Here is a 15,177-nt window from a genome sequence, read left to right on the forward strand (position 1 = left end):
CAGTGTTCATTTTCAGTTAAATCAAAAGCTTTTACATGAGGATTATGCCTATTAAATTTCTATGTCTTTAGAAACTAGAAACAAACAAAAATTTGAGGCAAACACTAATATTATTAGAGGAAAAGACCTTCAGTGTATGTATTTTCTGAGGAAACTTCAAACTTTTAATATGGATATTTATTTTATGAGGATGTTTTCCTATACCTGTTTTATTGAATCTGTCTCAAGTTTCTCCATTACTTGTTGGTATTTTAAATGTCAGGGATAGGTTTGACTAGTATAGTAAAAATGCGCAGCAAGAGTAGGAACCGACTTAAAGACCATTACACAAATGTATGAACACAGGGTGACTAGGAAGGGCCAGTTAGTCATTTCCGATGTTACCCACCCATTGTGCACTGAATTTTTAAATGATTTATTATAAATGTGTTATTTAATGTGTATTGTGTTGGTGTACGTACTTTACACATATATCTACTGCTGTCTAAGAAATGCTTTTAAGGACAATAAAGTTAACTCCGGCTCAGAACAGAATGCCTGATTACATAAGTCGTGAAAAGATTGCAGGATTAAACAGTCCATAAGGTGGCGACTGAGGCACACTGATAGACTACTGAGCTTCTACTGAGATTCCAATGATCTGATATGCCAATTCTGAGAATTATACAAATTACAAAATGATGGCTTAATTGCACTGCTTTTTGCTGTTTTTCTATGTAGTCTTTATTTTGTACAATTTAAGGTGTCTTGTGGTTTTCCACTAGAGTTCCACTAGTTACAGAACAGGCTTCATGCATTCTTTTTTAATCAACACTTGAGTAAGTTTCATAAAGCTTGTATTCTTTTAAATAAGGTAAATTGTCACAATTGCTAATATACTTATTGAACCTTACGTTTCAGAATTAAGATTCTGCAGACATATTGATTTCATTAACAGCCACATGAAGTTGTATTTGTAAAATGTAATGTAGGGATATATGAAGCAGTATGTAAATTTAAGTTTTATGGTGTATCATTTTTAGATATAAAGTCTCAAGTATGAATAAAATTAAGTCAAAGTCAACAAAAAAGACCCTCCAAGAAGACTGGTGTCTCAGGGCCTAATGTGACCATAATCCATCGTTGCAGTCACTTGCGATGTGTAATTCCATCATGTAAGCAGAGTCAACAGAGATTACAAAGTGTCTGAGTTCTTTTATTTCACATGTTCGTGTTCTATATGTCTTTTAAACGCTTATTCTTTTTTTAAGTAAGTTTAATCAAAATAATTAATTTAACGAACAACACTTATTTCTGCTCATTTGTTTTGCATGCGTTTTGATCAATTATCTACTCTTTCAGAATTTGCGTAATAGCGCCCCCTACACTGTAACAGTGAAAACACAAAAATATAAGCAATATTTAGATTGAAATATCCAAAACCATCCATAACACTAGAACAATGTTATTTTTTTTTTTTTGACTTGTGTACACACAATATCCCAAATGTTTTCGATGTTTAAATCCAGAGAAATCAGCCATTTTAACCCGTGTAATTGCGTCCGATTACAATGAATTAAATATTAGCGTTAGCCTCGATTTCCGGTTTTACTTCAGAAACCACGGACTCTTTTATAGCTAGGTGTTTTATTAGACAGGTGAGAAACATTTCGAATACTTTTAGTGACAGAAAATTAATCATGTTTTCTCTTGTTCTTTCTAAGTATCTTATTTTCTTGATTTACCGTGCCATGCATCAAAGACAACACTATTTTTGTCAAGTGGCTAGCATAGCATAATCAGAGAGAACTTTATTTGTAGCAACAGCAAAACACAATTTTCTCTACCATACAATATATTTTAAAATAAATTACAGTCAATTTAGCAACATTATAAGCTTTTATTGATATGATATTTTAATATTGATCTGGCTTGTGTGCTAAGCAGTGTGCTTACTTACTGCAGTGTGCAACATTTGTCCCATACCATACCACTGACCGAATGCATGTTGCCACATTACTTAAATCATGCTCAAATATATTTGAAGTTTGATTGTTTTTTGACCAAGTAAAACAGCACTTTATTAACCCATAATTTTAATTTGTCAAACAAGTGTCCTGTAGTTCAGCACGTGTGGCTGTTTCATTAAAATAAAATAAAGTAAATTTAATTGATCAATGTCCCAGGCTCTTCATACCACATAACGTTATGAAAACTTACATTAGCTCATCCATGAACATGATTTCTCTCTGATTGCTTTCCATCGGCTGTGAAGGTCAAGACAACAACTCCCATGATTCCACACTCATTTACAGTGTCATTTTTTATTGTTTTGAATAAGTGACCTCTAGCGCCAAAACTTGCATTGTGTGCCTTTAAACAGTCACTACATCTGACATATTAAAAATAATTCCACAATGACAACACAAGCTCTAAAAGCAAAGCAGGCAGTATTTAAATAAAATAAAAAAACCTAATCAGGTATAACACAATTATATGTATTTCCATGAAATGCATGTTCACATTATGAAAGGCTTGATGGGATATTTCTCAGTATTTCACACTTAATTATATGCCTTTTCTCAGCTTACCTGTCAGACAAATCTGATTAGTAACTTGACTTGATGATGCAATGATCAGGCCACCCGTGCAATAATGGACTGCAATGTCTTCTGGTCTTAGCAGTTCAAAGGCCACACAAACTAATGAGGTATTGTGCACAGGGGTGCACTAATCAATGTGACAAAAGCATAGTTTGACTGCCGTGATCTCTCTAAAAAAAATACAACATTTTCACTGTGAATAAGCAGAAGAAAGCTGAAATCTTGGCACCACTCATGATATTCGCTACTTAGTGTCGATATATATAATGTCTCTATTTAGTGGCCTCAAAAAGAATTTGGCCACCCTTTGACCAAACTTAAAATAGATGAATCCCACTGCATTCATGACAAAAATGGAAGTACTAACCTATGTTTAAGGAAGGTTTTAAAAGTTTTGTTAGATTAATTTTAAAAGCAGAAAGGCAGTGCAAAGATGTTTGAATAGACCGATGCAGCAAAGGTTGAATGAATACAGACACGGGCACACATGCTTTTACTTGAGAGAGAAAGTGTCTGAGCAGATATTTCTGCAGAACTCTACAGAGGACAATGATTATACAATTTTTCCGGGTAAACACACACACACACACACACACACACACACACACACACACACACACACACACACACACACACACACACACACACACACACACACACACACACACACACACACACACACACACACACACACACACACACACACATATATGCTATAGATTTTCATTTTAATACATTTTTATGTTTTGGGGGGATTTTATACAGTGTATACTTTATCGTTGCAAAGTTTCTCATCCAAGCCAGTCAGTTCTTCTTAAAGGGATAGTTCACCCCAAAATGAAAATTCTGTCATTTACCCTCATGTTGTTCCAAACCTGTATGAGTTTCTTTGTTCTCCTGAACACAAAATAATATATTTGGAAGAATGTTTGTAGCCAAGCAGATAGAGCAACCATTCACTACCATAGTAGGGGGGGAAATACTATGGTAGTAAATGGTTGCTCTACCTGTTTTTTTACAAACATTCTTCCAAATATCTTATTTTGTGTTCAGGAGAACAAAGAAAATTATACAGGATTTGAGCAACATGAGGGCGAGACAGAATTTTCATTTTTTTGTGAACTATCCCTTTACCAGCTGAAACACTGACAAGTAGCAAGAATGATCCACTGTACTTTGACTGTGTGTGTATTTTCAAAACTAAAGGTGCATTAAAGACATTAAAGAAAAGTGACAAGGGCTTTGGTCATTTTTTTTTATTATTTAAAGAAATTAGAAATGTATTGTTTGTATGACAAATGTTATAAATGCAGATGATACAATGTGTTTTCATTTGTTTTTATCCTCGCTATAACATCTTGTAATTTGTTCCACTGCAATTAAAACGTTTTAGTTGAATTAATTATAAAAACAGTTTGGGTAAATGTACATTTTAAAGTTGAAGTCAAGTTTGAGCCAACTAAAAATTATTAATTCAGGTAACAATTTCTAGAAAGAAATTGAGTGAACATAAAAAATTTGTGGATCTAGTTACTAAATAATAATTAGTTGAAAGCACTAGAATTTTTTTTACAGTGGTTGTATATATATATATATATATATATATATATATATATATATATATATATATATATATATATATAAAATTATTGTATTTTGCTCTTTAACTTGTCATTAATTTGCAGGTTGTTTTTTTTTCTAGGAGTGAAGAGAAAGGAAGACTGATGTTTGATGGGGTTAAGCTGGTGAAAGTGTTGAATTTAAGGTATTTAAAAAAAAACTTGAGCATTTATAACACTAACATGATGGAACACATTATCTACAGAACTTGTTGTTTGCAAACCGTATCGGATCCAAAAAGTATCTCATTCAAAAGACAAGACCTGACTTGTTTACTTAGTGCCCACGTCGAAGTCCCAGTTTTTCAGTTATTTAGATGTCCTCTCAAATTTCCACTCAACAAGCTCATTTCTAATGAACAATAAAGTAACTGTCAGATATGCATCTCCTGGACAAAGAACTCATTTATATTTGTCACAATTGTAACATTCAATGCTAAGGCATTTAGATTTAAAATACAGATAGGTAAATATTTAACTCTTTTTCAGGCCCAGTATATCAACCCATTCTCACTCCCAAGGCGTCAAAAACCGAAGCATGGTCAAGTGCCTTCCGCGTCACAATAAAGACGCTAAAGGTGCCCCAAGGCGTCATGTTTCGACGCGCTGGGTGTTCCATTCATTTCAGTGAGAACCCTTTGGCGTCATACACAGACGCGCTGGGTATTAGTAATGTTATCGCCATGGTGAAATTGTATTAGTTTATAATTTTGCCATTATGACATGTTGGAGTGTGTTTTTCAATTTAATCAGCAAGCATAATTTTATTTACATTTATTTTATTTACGCTATTTAGACATGCTTAACATGTAACCCAACCCCATCCCATCCCTAAACCTACCCGTTTGTCTGAACATGATATAAAACACAGGATATAGCCTGACATATACGACTGCATACACAAGTTATTCAAAAAAGTTAAATAATCCAAGTTTTCCGAGGCCAAACGATTGATTTGTATGAAGAAAATCCCCAAAAGCGATCAGCATCTCCATCCGCAGAAGATCATCAACAAACACAATCAAATTTCAAATATTGGCGCCGGTTACGTGAGATTTCATAGTGAAATTGCATTGGCTCTCGTATGTCTTGTGACCAATTGCGTCATTACGTCAGCATTGATTGTAAAATGTCATTGGCTCTCGTGTGTCTTGTGACCGATTGCGTCATGCTCAGGAGTCTTTTGAATTATTTGAATGAGAAATGAATGAGTTCGTTCACGGGGCAGCGGGATCATCATTTCAGCGATTAAAACATCAAGATCGACTCTGTTCTTCACATGAAGATATCGTATGACTTCAGAAGACTTGGAATGCAACATGAGTTAATACTTTTATACTGCTTTGGTCAGTTTTTGCAATAAATACCTGTGACTGTACATTTATTTGCCTGGTATGTGTTTTATATTGTTTAGACATGGGTAGGTTTAGGGTAGGAGTGGAGTTAGTTGCTCCAAAATATAAAAGTAGCCTTTAAATATTAATAAAATCATGTCTGCTTTTATAAACGCAAATAATTAAATGCGTCTGTTTATGACGCCAAAGGTTTATCATTGTAATGAATGGAGCACCCAGCGCGTCGCAAAATGACGCCCAGGGGCACCTTTAGCGTCTTAATTGTGACGCGGAAGGCACTTGACCATGCTTCGGATTTTGACGCCTTGGGAGTGAGAACGGGTTGAGTATATTACTTATAAACGTGGTAAATCATCTGTTATTGTCTACAGCTTAATCATAGAGTTCACAGAACTAATAGATCATACCATGACAGTTTTTATGCAATTTAGCCAATTGAAAAAAAAATGTATATTAACTTTGTATATATATTACATCATCTGTCTTTCCTTTCAACATCTTTCTTTGTGTTAAACACATAATCACAGCCTGACAGAAATTCTGTTGATGTCTATGTTCTTATTTTGACATTGTGTCCTTTAGCACTCTAGCCTGGTTCAGTGCTTTTCTACACTGCATTATATTGGCATCTTTTGCAGCTAATGTAAAACTGATCTGGTTTCGGATTTCACAAGAATCATCAATGACAGATTTTTGTTCAGGTTGTCAGTACGTGCTTTTTCTTTTACTCAATGGAAACTTTTCATAGACTATGATGACACATTCACAGTTCTAGTACATTTTTCATAGTTTCATTTTTAAAAATGTAATATACTTTGTGTTATTGTCACGGTTTGTATAAGGAACGAACATGAAGATGATGAAGGATCAGAAGTATTTAATATAACTCTCAGGGAAACAGGAACATAGGAGATTTTCCACAAAGTGTTAAACGAGGCAAGACAAACTGAACAAAAACAGAGAGGACTAATTCATTAATAATCATGAAAACAAATAAGTGAAATGGTGCAAACTGAAAACAAAGTCCATGTTGGGTTGAAAATGGACAAACCTAGCAATTGGGCGGTTTTAACCCAACAGTTAGGCTAAATATTTGCTTAAAACAATCCAATCTCTGGTTTTGTCCATTTTCATCCCAACTTGGGTTGTTTTTAACCCAGCATTTTTTTGAGTGAACAGCTGAGGGAGTGGCCAACATTTCACATCATTCTCTCTTCTGACTGCTGTGATCAATCTGTTTCCCTCTTTTGGAAAGTCATGGAAATGTTATCTTGTATTTTTTTTTTCCTTTTACTATTAGAGTAATGAATACTGAAATGATATTTGCTGTCTTTCACCGCCTAAAAGGACTTTAACTTCTGAGATACTCGAAATGTGAAAAGGGGGTTATCTCTAAATGACTGAATAAGCATTCAAGGACAAAATATATTTTATTTTCATTAAAACCAATTAATGTACCTTTCCCCCCATTAATTAAATGGCTTTAAATAGATTTTGCCTCTCTTTATATCTAGACTATTTAAACTATAAATCATATAAACAAAGAGTGAAAACAAACCATTTTTACATTTATAATGTAAAATGAATCAATAAATATTTTTAATGCCGATTAAGATTTTAGTATTGTCCCTACTGAAGTTTTATAAAAAGTTACATTAATGTACTTGCTTACCAAAGTTGGCCATTTTGTTCAAAAGAGTTTAAAATGAGAAAAAATGACAATTCTCATGTGATGGATGTATTTCCTGTAGACAAATAAAGAAACTAGTGCAAAAGGTTTGTTCGAGGACCGTTCGAAAAGCCTAGGATCAAAATGCCCATATGAAACGCTTATCATGCAGCATGAGTTCTCTATTAGACTGTCTTACTGTGAGGCAGCTCCAGCAGGCTTCACCATGCAGCTCACACACCATAATTAAAAACATCATTAGTTTCACTATAGTGTACCCTGAAATCAGCATGCAGACAATGAAGCAATCAAATCATTTGCTTTAAAAAACAATAATATGTAATTATGTAAATACAACAAATGGCATAGAACACCCACATGTTCACACTTGAACACATATGCTTCATTGCACATTAAAGAACATTTCCTCATTATAGGTCTAGGCTCCCTGAGGATAAAAAGAATAGGGAGGGAGCTGGTTTAATCCTGCTAATTTAATCATTTGACACAAGAAATGGTGGGGAAAGTTTGACCTGACAGATTCTGTAAGAGAACTCGAATGCCCCTTTTTACCCTGAAAGGGGTTAAGATGGCTGCAAGCTATAAATAAGCTAATATTATTGACAGACTGTGTGTGTATTTGGCAATTTTTTGGATGAGGAATGAGGAATTCACAAAAGTAATGCAGCATGGAATAGTTTAAAATGATTCAGTCGGTTAGCACACTTATCTGTGTCCACGATAATAAGCTCCTTTGTACATCACACAAATGCAGAAGCATCTTCTCCCAGTTCCTGTATCTTATGGTCAAAGTTCACATTCTCCTATAAGTCTGAATATCCAGGAAGCTGATATGAGAGCTTTGAGTTTCTCTGGCAATGTGCTTCAGTCACTCCTTATTGCCAGCAAGGGATGATTGGGTTGAAAAAAGAAGCGTAAAACGTAGAATGCCATATTCCTTTTCAGATTTTCATGCTGATATAATACGATAATTCCTCAATTTCAGACATCTGGCTGAGTTTCTGAACATTTTGACCAGTTTTTACTCACCCAGCAGCTCAAGTTACCACTGCTTGCATGTTAACCGTTCGCTGTCCATACAAGCAATGTTGCAGCTTCTCCTGTTGGATATTTAGATTAAAAAAAACACTCATAATAACAATAATAAGTGTTTTCACAGTAAAGTACTATCTGTTGTAATCAACGGTGGCTTTTATCAGTCCGGATATATTACAAAATAAAATAAAACTAAGGCAAGTTTCCTTTAAGAACACAAGGTTTTTCAATTATCAGGGATCACAGAACAACCTGTAGAGATCATTTAAGCAGCAGTTCACTTAAAAATGAAAATCATGTTATTATTGACTTACTCTAATCTTGTTCCAAACCCATATACGGTTATTTTTTCCATGGAACACAACGGGAGAATCTTGATGCAGCTTTTTTTCTCCATACAGTGGCAATTTCCAATAATTATCTATCAAGCTTTAGACAGAAAATGCAAAAAACACCATAAAAGAGAATGAAATTGAAGAGCTGCTGCACAGTGGAAAATGTTCAATGAATAACTTATAATTTGGCCTATCATATGGCTTTATAAGACTTAAAATATAGACTTGATAGACACTATGAACATAGTCACTATGAACTGGTGTTTTATGGATATAACGTTGACTGGAGACTCATTAAATACTGTAATTTTGTTTTTCACAGCAAAAGAACATAAATTGGTTCCATTTTTAGATGTTGCTCTTGTAAACTGCATAAAGTACTTCAATTTAAGGTGCACTATGTAGGATTTTTTTCAGTAAAATATCCAAAAACCACTAGGCCAGTGTTATATATTTTGTTCAGTTGTGTTCTTACAATATTCCAAATGTTTCCAGCCGGAAACATATGCATCTGAGCTTAGCGTTTACCTAGCGCAGGGCTATTCAAATCTTACCCTGGAGGGCCAATGCGGTGCAGAGTTTCGCTCCAACCCTGATCAAACACACCCACCTGTGATTTTCTAATGATCCTGAAGACATTGATTAGCATGTTCAGGTGTGTTTGATTAGGGTTGGAGCTAAACTCTGCACCGCATTGGCCCTCCAGGGTAAGATTTGAATAGCCCTGACCTAGCGTCATAGCGTTACCCTCGGTTTCCGATTTTACCCTTCGGTTTCTCTGTTTTATTTGGCAGAAATGCTTTACTCTTAGCAGTGTGTAACAAGTGTCACAGCAGCCGCTGAGCGAACGCACAGTAACGTCATAACATCATTTTAAACACACTTAAATGTATCTGATATGATAAACAGAGCTGCATTACCTCATACTCCTGATCGGAAAAGCAGAAATGGAGCCGGTGACTCTGTTCCGTCATAATAAAAGTCCTGCTGCTCGTTAATTTGTGCAATTATGGCTCTAGCGGCCTTGCTCAGCTCCTCAACACTCGGTCCTGCTGTGCTTCACACTACAGTAACGTTAATAACCACATTCATGAACTTGATCCGAGTCCTATCCCGATTCTTTTCCACCGGCTGTGAGTTGAAAACCACATGTCCCAAGATTCTGAGCTCAAACTTGCTGTCATCAAGCTACACCTTTGTTTTGAATAGGCGCCCTCTGCAGGCGGTAAAATGACTGTGGCTTAAATGCACTGTAAAATAAAATAAAAAACGAAAGAGTGCTGGTTATCCTAAAGTAACCTTATTGGCTTAATTTTAAGTCATAAATGCAAATAATAATAAAGGTCAAAATATTATGGTATCTGACAGCCAAAGCACTTGATCACATAAATATTATATATAAGTTGATTTGACAAAAGAAAAAATGGTGTGCTAACAAATCATTAAAATCTTTTTTTTTTACAGCGTGTACAATGCAGGTTTAGTTTTCAGTGAATCAAAGCTAATATGTAAGGATTTTAGCTACACGACTTTCAGATTACAACTTTTTTCATGTTAGCTCCTATACCTTTAATCCATTATTCATTTCATTCGATTGTCTCATCTTTAAATTTCCCCCAGGTTAAGTTTAATGACTATAATAATACTTTCTTTGAAGCAGGAGGGTACACATTATAGGATCACCTTTGGGTCAGACTGCTAGCAAGAAAATGAACTGAGCCCTTTGCCTGTGCGACCTGCTGAGAGACTTTCCTCGCTGGAGGAATAATGCTGACGCAGATCAAAGCTTCCTCTCCAGTTCAGCCAGTGTTGCTCTAAAAAAGTAATTCATTACTAGCATTCATACTTATTACTGATTACTTTCTAAATCCCATATCAACCTTATCCAGTTGAACAATACAAAGATAGACACAAAACTGCTCTTCTTTCAAATAAATAATATCAAATTGAATTATTGAATTAAATTGTTCTTAACCTGACCAAAGCATTTAAAGGAAGGTTACATAAATATATACATTTTAACATTAGACTAGATATTACATTTGGATGTTAAATCCCTATAGTTTTATATAGAATTGTTGTAGTCTGAAATACAATTACATCCAAATTAATTATTTTATAGAACAAAAAAAAAGTTAATTTATTACTTTACTTTTTCAAGGGAAATGTTTAAATTAATTTTTAAACTTAGAAATGCATTACACCCAACACTGAGTTCACTTATAAATCAGTGATTCAATATACAAAAATAATAAATGCACAAATTATAAAATATACCATTTAAAAAACATTCATCATATGTTGTTAGGATAGCAAATCCGCTTTTTGACGCATAGCTGTCTGGATTGTTCTGGCCTATCGAATATATACTGCAGATATGGCTCATGAAATCCTGGAAATAATTTGTTTTTAAGAGAGTCTCCTTTGTGCTTAAGTGACTTTAGTTCAAATGGCCAAAATTTCAACTTATTAGTCATGGATCATAGAGAATTTAAAATGTCAGTTTGAGTGGAAGCCTTGTATGCAACTGACACATGGCTTGAGTTTTATAGAATGTATGCTCAGTCTTTCTTATTGTCCAGAGATGGCCGTTTAATTTCTTGCTTATCAAATGCAGATGATCATGCTGTTTTCCCACGTCAGACTGGGATTTGTAGGCATAAAGAAACAGTTATTTGTTTGTCTTGTCATCACCGAGGACTCTCTTTTCCTGTGTTTCTGGTCCCACAGCTTTGAAGAAGGAAGCTTGAAGATTTACTTTGTGTGTTTCCGCAATCAGATTGCATGCACATCTGCACACACACAGGCCAACACAGTGTTTAGCCTGTTAGGTTATCTAATAATATTTAGGCTTATTACAGCCTTCATTATGAACTCTGATTTGTAGGCCTCTGGAGCTTCTCACAATAACAAAAAGGGCATTTTGTATTACTTTTTATTATTTCAAAGAATCAAAGAGGAGATTTAGAACAGCGTGAGCATGAGAAAATGATGGATTTCCACTTGTAATGGTTTGACTGTAATCCAAATGCACAAATAGCATTTTCTGAACTATTTTTGACTCTTAATTATTCTAGCTTATCAGATGCCCAGTACGGTGGCCCATTAGTGCACAACACAAACAAATTTGAAAAGGAAACATAAATCATAGCACAACAAAATCAAGCCAATCAAAGCTGTGTTCTGACTTGCACAACACAACTTTGGAATTTGAACATGTTTTTTTAATGTTAAAAGTAATTTTAATTTATACAAATTATGCATTTTAACCACACGGCAGACAGTTCCCTAAGGCATCATGCACCGTGGTCAAATCCTTCTCGAGTATAAATATGCAGTTATAATGCATGTAGGTGATATAAAGTAATACAAAACATACACTTAAACTGATCGTAGTATTGATATTGATATCTTTGTAAGACTGCTGAATCTATAGAATAGTGGCAAGGAAAACTACTTTACCGTGCTCCGAGTGCCTCTAGTGGTTGGGAGCATTTCTGTGTTGTTGTGACTTGATTTTTATTGTGTTGTGGCTTGATTTTGTTGTGCTGTGGCTTGATTTTGTTCGATATTTGCTTTCTAAATTTCACTGTATTGTGCACTACTGGGCATTACTAGCCAACCACTTTCACATAGCATAATTCAGGGTATTCTCACAAAAATGCGTATAAATAGTAAGAGTGTGCAATGTCGTGGAATGTATACGGCAAAACTCATTTTGGCGTGTCTATGGCACGGTGTTTTTCGCGTGCATATGACACGCATTTTATGGCGTATTATACATACGAACCCCCCACCCCACCACCCTAAACCTACCCAAGAGCGTGTCATATATACGCCATAAAGTGCGTATCATATGCACGCGAAAAACAGCGTATCATATGCACGCCAAAAGGAGTTTTGGCGTATACATTCCACGACATTGCACCCTCGTACTATTTATACGCATTTATGTGTGATCGGGTTGCATAATTACTTGGGAAAGCGATCTCATTTATATGTTTAGATCCGATAAGTAATCTTGAAGATTAACTTAGTCATGGGATAGTTATTTAAATCTGAATTCCACAATTTTCCCATTTAACTCGTCTGAGAAAAATATGTCATATTGTTTTCCCCTGTCTAAGAGAGACAAAAGCAAATCAGTTGAACAACAATGCTAATTGCCTGTTCTTAAAAAGATCATCTTTCCTTTTCATGGAATGAGCTTTTGTTAGTTTATAATTGCTGCACTGCACCCTGAGTTAATGAGAAAATACAACAAGCAAATATAATTTTCTTTTGAGTAGCTCTGAAGTTAAGCCTGGCTGATTACAAGCTATTATTAATATGCACCATCTCAAATTGTACATTATTATATCAGCGCACTGAACATGTTATACTTATCTGACCCTTCTTCATGCATGGCTTCCTGCTTGTGTGAAATTACACTTAAAGGGTTAGTTCACCCCCAAAAAATGAAAATTAGCCCATGATTTACTCCCCCTCAAGTCATTCTAGATGTATTATGACATTCTTCTTTCAGATGAATACAATCTGAGTTATATTAAAAATGTCCTGGCTCTTCCGAGCATTATAATGGCAGTGGCTGATGCTCTGTTAAAAGACTGTTAAAAGTGCATTAAAAGAGGGGATACGTTTTAAATATATCCATATGTATAAGTTTATAAAGTAAATTATCTTGCTGGCCAAGATTTCTATTGCATCCTTGCTACAAACAACATTGAGAAATGTAATGAAAAGAACAAAACAGAAGATTTAACATTTCAAATCAAGTTGGATTACACTGGAAAGTGGATACTCATGGACAGAATTAACGTGCGTCATGCACCAATCAGGCATAACATTATGACCACCGTCCTACTATTGTGCTGGCCCCCTTTTGCTGCCAAAAAGGTGACTGAATTTGGGCATTTGTTTTCATTTAATCCTTCAAGTGGACCATTAGTGGACTAACGTAGGGGATAGTGATTGAGGGTTTAGGGTGTGATTTTGGTTTCAACGTGCAAGTGTTTATGGTGCCATTTGGGACAGGACCTATGAGAACGCATGGAAGTACCCGAATGTGTTCTTGATATGAAGGATGCATAAAGAGCAGAATTTAGAGAATTAACCCATTCAAAAAAATCTCTGGCAGATGACATATGAAAGCCTGTGAACTTTAAACTTATTGTTCTCACTCAAGACATTCTGGCTCAAAGCTTGCTTTGTTTGGCATAATTTTAATAAAATAAACGCCAGGAGAAAGCCTGCCAGTATTTTTTATTGGGATATTTAAAAGAATCTTAACTTTAACAAAGGGTAATATTGAAATCACTTATTCATTTACACAAATACTAACAATATTGTAAATAAATACAGTATTTTAATAGGTTACAACTACAATGTTATGCTTTATTTATTATGCATTGGATGGTGCTGTCCCACTGCCTATATGTGATCCTGAACCACAAAACCAGTCATAAGTCGCACAGGTATGTTTGTGGCAATAGCCAACAATACATTAGTATGGGTCAAAATATAATATTTTTATAACATTTTATAAATAAAGTAAAGTAAGTAAAGTAAAAATCATTAGGATATTAAGTAGAGATCATAGCCTGACAAGCCAGACCCACATCAAGATGTTTGGTCTGGAAACTCATCACTGACCAGCTCAATCTGTGGAGCGGGATAAACGGCTGTCTTTCAAACTCCCTCTGCACGCGATAGGATAGCGCTACACCAACCAGAGCAACGAAGGTGAAGCAGAGCTTGTTGACAGATTAAACATGCGCCGTATCTGGTCGGCAAAACTCCGAACATATCTTCCCTTTTTAAGAATGACTTCAGAGCCGTTCTTTGTTCTTTTCTCAGAGAAAAGCTTAACTCCAAGTCTTCCAGAGTCGCAGTCAAAGCTGATTCGAAAGACCGCCGTCGCCAGTTTCTGTGTTTACTAGAAGCACGCAAACGCACAACTCGGCCGTCGTCATTATGGCCCCGCCCACCGACTCTATATACAATGTGGTTGGCCCGGCAAGAGTTAGGCGATTACAGCTCAGAAAGGTATAGAGAGTTGCTAGACGACACTCGCGGGCAAATTAGATTTGCTGCCGCTAGGGTGCGTCTAGATTTCTAGGCTATAAAGATCATGTTCCATGACCATATTTTGTTAATTTCCTAACGTAAATGTATCACGAATGTATTATTAGTTTAGTAGTAATTACCATTGCTAAGGCCTTTCGCAATATTTAGATTTTTTTGCAACCTCAGATTCCAGATTTTCAAATAGTTGTATCTCGGACAAATATTGTCCTAACAAACCACACCTCGATGGAAAGCTTATATATTCAGCTATCAGATGATGTATACATCTCAATTTTTTTAAAATGACAGTCTTTATGACTGCTTTTGTGGTCCAGGGTCACATAAATGCTGAAAGGCTGGTTCTCATAATTCTCACAAAGATCTGTCCTTGCCCGAGTCGGTTCTTTCAAGGTAGCCTGTCAAGACCGGACTCCTCAAGAGTCCATGCGGTCTTAGAATTGAGAAACAGCCAGTGTAAAAGAGAAATTATCTAGG

The 15,177-nt window shown here is 35.4% G+C and overlaps 1 long non-coding RNA gene across 1 annotated transcript in view; it reads left to right on the forward strand.

The window, feature by feature from the left end:
* LOC137094527 (uncharacterized) overlaps positions 1 to 15,177 on the forward strand; it is a 56,039-nt gene that overhangs the window by 14,191 nt on the left and 26,671 nt on the right. Inside the window, exon 2 of the long non-coding RNA XR_010908669.1 lies at positions 4,285 to 4,347. This is a non-coding gene — a long non-coding RNA (uncharacterized lncRNA). The remainder of the gene's footprint in view (positions 1 to 4,284; positions 4,348 to 15,177) is intronic.

This window comes from Pseudorasbora parva, chromosome 12, assembly GCF_024679245.1.
Source record: "Pseudorasbora parva isolate DD20220531a chromosome 12, ASM2467924v1, whole genome shotgun sequence".
Taxonomy (NCBI): Eukaryota; Metazoa; Chordata; class Actinopteri; order Cypriniformes; family Gobionidae; genus Pseudorasbora; species Pseudorasbora parva.